Source organism: Balaenoptera borealis (genome assembly GCF_965194805.1).
Source record: "Balaenoptera borealis genome assembly, chromosome: X".
Lineage (NCBI taxonomy): Eukaryota > Metazoa > Chordata > Mammalia > Artiodactyla > Balaenopteridae > Balaenoptera > Balaenoptera borealis.
Window position 1 is genome coordinate 38,790,639 of NC_138881.1, and position 7,466 is coordinate 38,798,104.

General features: G+C 38.6%; 1 long non-coding RNA gene across 1 annotated transcript in view; it reads left to right on the forward strand.

Annotated features, from left to right (window-relative positions):
- The window catches only part of LOC309621192, a 46,249-nt gene extending 40,664 nt beyond the window's left edge, over positions 1-5,585 (forward strand). Inside the window, exon 3 of the long non-coding RNA XR_014239806.1 lies at positions 103-5,585. This is a non-coding gene — a long non-coding RNA (uncharacterized lncRNA). The remainder of the gene's footprint in view (positions 1-102) is intronic.
- The last annotated feature ends 1,881 nt before the right edge of the window (positions 5,586-7,466 follow it).

A 7,466-nucleotide genomic window follows, 5' to 3' on the forward strand; every position in this document is an offset into this window, starting at 1 on the left:
TTGAACTCTCTTCTGGATAATTCACTTATCTCTATTTTATTAAGATTGATTTCTGGGACTTCCCTGGTGGTGCAGTTGTTAAGAATCCGCCTGTCAATGCAGGGGACACAGGTTCAAGCCCTGGTCCGGGAAGATCTCACATGCCGTGGAGCAACTAAGCCCATGCGCCACAACTATTGAGCCTGTGCTCTACAGCCTGCAAGCCACAACTACTAAGACTGTGTTCCACAACTACTGAAGCCCGCACGCCTAGAGCCCATGCTCCGCAACAAGAGAAGCCACTGCAACAAGAAGCCCGTGCACCACAACAAAGAGTAGTCCCTGCTCGCTGCAACTAGAGAAAGCCTGTGCACAGCAACAAAGACCCAATGCAGCCAAAAATAAATAAATAAATAAATAAATAAATAAATAAATAAATAAATAAATAAATAATTTTTAAAAAGATTGATTTATGGAGATTTATCTTGTTCTTTTGTTTGAAATATAGTCCCCTTTTTCTTAATTTTTCTTGACTCTCTGTGTTGGTTTCCACAAATTAGATAAAACAACCACCTCTCCCAGTCTTAACAGATTGGTCTCATTTAGGAGATAAACCATGTCAATGAGTCTGGCCCAAGTTCCTGGTTGCCTCTCAAAACTTTGTGACTGTCAAAGTCATTATCTTCATTCCTAGTGGATCTCAGTTTTTGAGTGTGTTGAGCCCCAGGAGTGTGCCAAAAGGGAGGATCACAATCAGTACCTAGATGCAGGTCATTTAGATGTGAGTATTTTCTGTTTCCTGATGTGTAGGAGTCACTCAACTAGCTTCTGGGATTCTGTTAGAAGGAATTTCTCCATGTGTAGCTGTATATTTGGTGCATCCATGGGAAGAGGGAAATTCAAGACCCTCCAATGTTGACATCTTGGCCCAGAGTCTTTTGTTTTCAATTACTGTTTCCAACTGTGCTCTCAGTCACTCCTTTCTTGGTGAGGAGCTTAATATCTCACTTCAGTGGCTTTTTCAGCCACTTTCAGTAATTAAAGCAGTTTCATTCAAGTTTTCATGACTTAGTCCTATTCTTTTACAAAGTCAATGTCATATTCAATCCAAAGCCTTTCTCTTTTTCCCAGAGGAAAAGCTAAACTTGTGTGTCTAGCAGCTTACATGTAGGGAACTTTAAGGGCCTGATGGCTGTGGTAGAGCGCAAGGTCTGCTCTTTTAACCACTTTTACTCCATCTTCTTTGCAGTAAGGTGTAAAGAAAAGAGTAGGGAATGCCCAATGTGCTATTACACAATGGTTCATGGTGGGGTTGCTCTCCTTTCCTTAGTTATAATTATTGCTCTGGCTTTTTGGCTTTGGGCTCTTTGGACAGGAGGTAACTCCCATAGGCCACATGATGAGAGGCCTTTTGTATGCTACTGCCCTAGGCATTGGTAAGCTGCTTCCCCATATTCTACTTGAACTTCAGAATTCTGCCACATGCCATGATAGTCCCTAACAATGTTGTAGTCTTTAATCTCTTCAGTGGCTCCAAAATCAGGGGCCACTGAGAGGAGGAAGACATATCTCGGATCACAAACGTAACAATCTGCCCAAAGGAGATTTTTCCTTTCTTTAAGGCTTCTTATTTGGATTTATGGGGGAAGGGAGTGTGTAATTCTGCCTAATGGCAAATATTAGCAAGCCATACAGGGAGGCAGCAGCCTTGAACATCTGGTGGAGCGGTAGACTCTAAAGCTGGAACATAAGATACTTAACACCTCTTTGTATCAGTCACAAATTTCAATACTGCACAGTAACACTAACCTAATATACTCTCAATAAATCCAATGTTATGTTAGGTACCTTGAATCAATCAATTTATCTATCCATCTATCTAACTATCTATCTATCTATATTTCTCACATACCTATAATGTACATATATGTAATGTACACATATATAATGCATATATATTTTAGGTTTTTCTATATTATAGTATTGTATATATATTATGTGTGTGTATATATACACACATATGTATATATTCAACCATATGTACACACATGCATCATAAACACGTGTGTATGTATACATGTATGTTTGTATTCAGTGAGCTGGGTGTGGGAACAGGAGAACCATGGAATATTGCTGGATTGTGTACATTATGTGTCTCTCCTTTCTCCAGTTTCCTCTATTTATTTAACGTGGTTTTAATTTTCTTTAAGTAAGGGGGTTCTGAGATTAATCTTAATTAACAGAAAATGTCAGATGAAATCTTGTTTTTAATAAGGAAAGAATTAGAGAGCATTAAAAGATAAAGACAAAGCAAAGAACCCTTGATGTAGAAGTAAAAGATAATGAATGGTAGCAATGAAGGAAAAATAAACACAGACAGACCTGAGTAGGATGAATGGTATGAATGAGCTAATAGAAAGAGGGGCTGGCTAATAGGACAAATATTTATAAAGCTTCTGTACCAGTTCCTAGAAACTGTGGAGGACAGAGGAAAATTAATATTTAATTCCATTATTTTCTTATATCTCACAATAACGGCAGAAATTAAGAATTTAACAAAACAAGTGAAGGAGAGGATGTGGATCAAAGGGAACTCTTATATATAGCTGGCATGTGTATGAATTGATACAACTTCTGTGGAAAATAGTTGGACATAATCTCACAAAGTTGAACATGTGCACATCTTATAGTTTAGCAACCACTTGTAAGTACATATAACTAAGAGAAACTCTCATAATTATGTTACAGAATATGTGCAATTCTTCATAGCAGCAATGTTTGTAATGGTAAGAAACAACCCCGCTCCCAAATTCAGAACAACCCAACTGTCCACTGACATAAAAGTGAATAAAACAGATTGTGGTGTATTCACAAAAGAGCTATCATACATCAGTAAAAATGAATGAGCTAAATTATGGCTGAGACTGATTAGCTGATCACTGTACCTATTTTCTCTTATTCCTGGGAATACAGCTAGACTCTATTTTCCAGCCTCCCTTGAATTTATGTGTGATCATGTGTGTCATTTGGAATCCTCTGGGAAGCCAACACAAAGATGGAATTAGGAGTTTAAGAGTTTTATTGAGCTTGAGCCCTATGAATAACAAAGGGCAGAGGGAGCAAGAGTATTCAGGGAGACCCTTCAAATCATGATGCAGGTCTCACCCATGTGAAAGGAGAGGAGAAGGAAGGATAAGTGGCTAAGAAAAACTTCAGACTGCAGTGCAGCTCTGAGAAAGTTTTGGCCAGTCCAATGTGAAGTCCCAACACAAAGATTGCCCACAGATAAATTCTGCACTGGGTAAAAATGTCCAGCCCCTTGTAAACTTGCCGTGCTGTCATTGGTTGGAAACTGCCTGGGAAACTAGCCTCACCTTGAATATTGTGATAGATCCTAAAGGTGATGCAGCTGGAGGCTGTCAGCTCACTGAATTCCTTCCAGCAACTTCTGTGTTAAAGGGAGATCTGAGAAGCACACCTCCATGGTTGCCACACCATGTGACTGAGCTTTCATAAATGGGACACGAGAGGAAGTGATGTGCGCCCCTTCTGGAACTGACTTATAGAAACATCTTACATGGATCCTCCATATTTTTCCTCTCTCTGTAGCTTGAGGGAAGATAAATATGGAAACTTAGGAAGCCATATGTTGAAGGGAGCAGAGGATAATGTGGCGAAATTCTAAGTTCCTGATTCACCAACTGGATGAGAGCCATACACTATTAAAGCATGTGTATTTTAGACTTTATGCAGGAGAGAAGTGAACTTATATTGTGTTGCAATATTGAAATTTGAGGGTTTGTCTATTATGACAGCTAATTATATCCTAAATCATGCTCTTAGTGACTCATTAAATCATAGATAATTCTTGGAAAACTAATTTTGAGAGAGGATAGCAGGTCCCAGAAGACAAAATACAGTAAACTACAGTTTTATAGACTCAAAACAAGTAACTCTAATAATATATTGCTTAAGAATCATATTTTCAAAGCCATAAAAATTTTTTTAAAATAATGATAGTGGTTAATTCTGAGGGGAGTCAGAGGGTGGGACTGGGAGGAATATATAGGTAGATGAGAAAAGTGTGTAGTAAGATTAACCATAACCTCTCAGTTAATAATTCTATTGTCTTCTGTAATCCTTCTTTGCATGGAAACACTTATTAAAGGCAGAAGCTTCCTGTTAGATGGAGAATCACTGCTATGGTTTCTTAGGGACTATCAAGTGTTCCTATCAAAGATCTCTTATTCCTTGGGGGAATAACTGACATTATGAAATAAAGATTTTTTTTCTCTAAGAGGTATCAAGAAATCATCAAACTTGAGAGGTAACAAACTAAAAATTCAAAATATTTTTTATATGCTCAAATATCAGAAATTGAATATCACATTAAATTTGAAAATGTGTTGAGTTAGAAACTCTATTAGCTGCAAGTACACAGACTAAAAAATAGTGGCTTAAACACACAAAGATTTAATATCTCACATTAAAGAAGTCAGAAATTTGGAAGTCCAGAGCTGGTATGGAAGTTCACAGTGTCCTCTGGAAACCACAATTCCTTCTTTCTGCTCCAACATCCTAAGATATGGTTTCCATCTTTAAAGGTCAAGATGGCTGCTGGATATTCACTATCTAACTTGCATTTCAAGTAGCAGGAAGTACAAAGCGCAACCTCCCAGCAGTCAGCTTTCTTTAAGCAGCCTTCCAAAAAGTCCCAACCAATATTCATGCTTTCATTTTAGCAAGGGAGCTAAGAATAAAGTCTCCATTCTGAATGATCATATGCCCAGCTGAAAATCAGAATTCCACTAAAGGAAGAAGGGGGGAATGTCAACTGGGAAGCAACAGGAATCCTCTGTCATTGAGTAGGAAAAATAAAAATGGGCCTAGAAACAAAAGGCACCTTGAGTAAAACTGACTGTACACAAATCCCATGACCCAGAAGTTCTACCAGTATATAAAAGCTTAGAGAAATTCTTGCAAATATATACCAGAAAGCATGTACAAGAACTTTCATAACAGCAATGCTAATAATATCAAGAAACTAGAAACAACCAAATATCATTAATAATAGAATAGATAAATAAATTGTGTAATAAACTCTTATACTGCAGTGGAAATCAATCATGTATCTCAAAGAACTGATAGAAGCAAGACCCAGTGGAATACAGTATTGGTTCCATTGATATAAAGTTCAAAAACTGGCAAAACTAAGTAATGTTTAAGTATATACCCATTGGTGGTTTTATAAACTGAGTGTTTGTGTCCCTCCAAATTCATATGTTAAAACCCTATGAATGGTATAAGGAAGTGGGGCCTTTGAGAGATGAGCTCATAAAGGTGGAGACCCCATGAATGGGATTAATACCTTTATAAGTCACAAGAGAGTTTCCTTCCTCTGGTCTGCTCTCCACCATGTGAAAATACAACAAGAAAACAGCAGTCTACAAGCCAGAAGAGGGCTCTCATCAGAACCCAACCATGTTGGAACCCTGATCTCTGACTTACAGCCTCTAGAACTGTGAGAAATAAATTTCTGTTGTCTATCAGCCACCCAGTATGCATTTTGTTATAGCAGCCTGAACTAAGACAGGTGATAAAAAATATACAGTATATCCACAAAGTAAAGCAAGGGTATTGTATTAGTCAGGGTTCTCCAGAGAAACAGAACCAATAGGATATATAGCTATGTATAAGAGGAGATTTATTATAGGAATTGGCTTACAAGGTTGTGGAGGCTGAGAAGTCCCACAGTCTGCCATCTGCAAGCTGGAGAAAAAGGAAAGATGCTGGCGCGATTCAGTCTAAGTCCAAAGGCCTTATGGCATAAGAGTCCCAACTGAAGTCCAAAAGCCTGAGAACCAGGAGTGCCTGTGTCTGAGGACAGCAGATGGGTGTGTCAGCTCAACCAGAGAGTGATTCATCTTTCCTCTACCTCTTTGTTCTATTCTGTCCCTCAATAGATTGGATAATGCCCACTCACAGTGGGAAAGGTAATCTGCTTTGCTCAGTTCATCAATTCAAATACTACTCTCTTCCACAAACACCCTCATAGACTCACCTAGAAAATATGTTTTATCAGCTATCTGGACATCCCTTAGCCCAGTCAGGTTAACACATAAAATTATCACAATCCCACCTCTTGTCAATTTAATATCTATATGCACCTCCTTAAACCAATAACAAGATTATAATTCTGCCTAACATGATACAACTATCCTGTGTACAACCCAAAATGTACTAGTCCCTTCCTCAGAAGAGGAAGTAAAGCCTTTGAATGATGTTTACTCTTCTTATATCCCATAACTTGAATACTATGATGTAAAATTAACACTACTTATATGATGTAAAATTACTATGATGTAAAATTAACTGATATAAAGTTAATACATCTTATGTTATATGATAGGGAAATAAGGTAGGAAAGAAAACAAAGATATTTGCTTACTATATGTATATATACACACAAACATATTCATGACAAAATGAGGAAATAGTCATGACAATTACAGTCCCTATTTCTGTCACTGATCACACGGTCATAGCTGGTACTTATAACCACCTTCTTACATGACCATCACATATTCCCTTTGCCTTCATCAAGCACCTCAGCTGGTTGTGGTTCTTTATCTGGTGGGGCGACCCAAACCCTCATTCCTGAGGGGTCTGGGCCCTTAGTAGTCCTGCCTGGATTGTGCTGTTGTAGTTTTCCACTGACTTAATCATAGGACATTGTAATACTAAGAAATGTCCTAAGAAATTTCCTGTATTCCAGACATATTCTTTCTTACCTTCACTGTGGAATAGTAGTCAAATTTTCCCTGGGTAAGTAATCAGGATTAATCTGTGCCCATTGACTTGAAGGACTGAGGACCCCAAGTGGCCCATCTGTATGGGCTGCTGCAATACCAAAGACTGGGTGGTTTACAAACAACAGAAATTTCTTTTGCAGTGTTAGAGGCTGGAAGTCTAAATCATGGCGTTGGAAGATTTGGTGTCTGGTGAAGGCCTGCATCCTGGTTTATAAGACAGAACCTCTTCACTGTGTTCTCACATGGTGGAAGGGGGCAAGTAAGCTTTCTCTGGCCTCTTTTCAAAGGGCACTAATCCACTTTCCAGAGGCCCTGCCTCTTAATCACCTCCCAGAGATCCCGCCTCAAAATACTATCACCTTGGGGATTAAGTTTCAACATATGAATTTTGGGGGGACACAAACATTCAGACCATAGCAGACACAATTGATGCAAAAGTCAGTGTTACGGGCTGAATTGTGTCCCCTCAAAATTCATGTGTTGAAGCCCTAAGCCTCAGTACCTCAGAATATGACTATTTGGAGGGTCATTAAAGAGGTAATTAAGTTAAAATGGGGTCATTAGGGTGGGACCTAATCCTTATAGGAGGATATAAGAAGGTCCTTATGAGAAGAGGAGATTAAGACACAAACAGAGAGAGACATCAGATATGTGTGTGCGAGGAGAGACCACCAT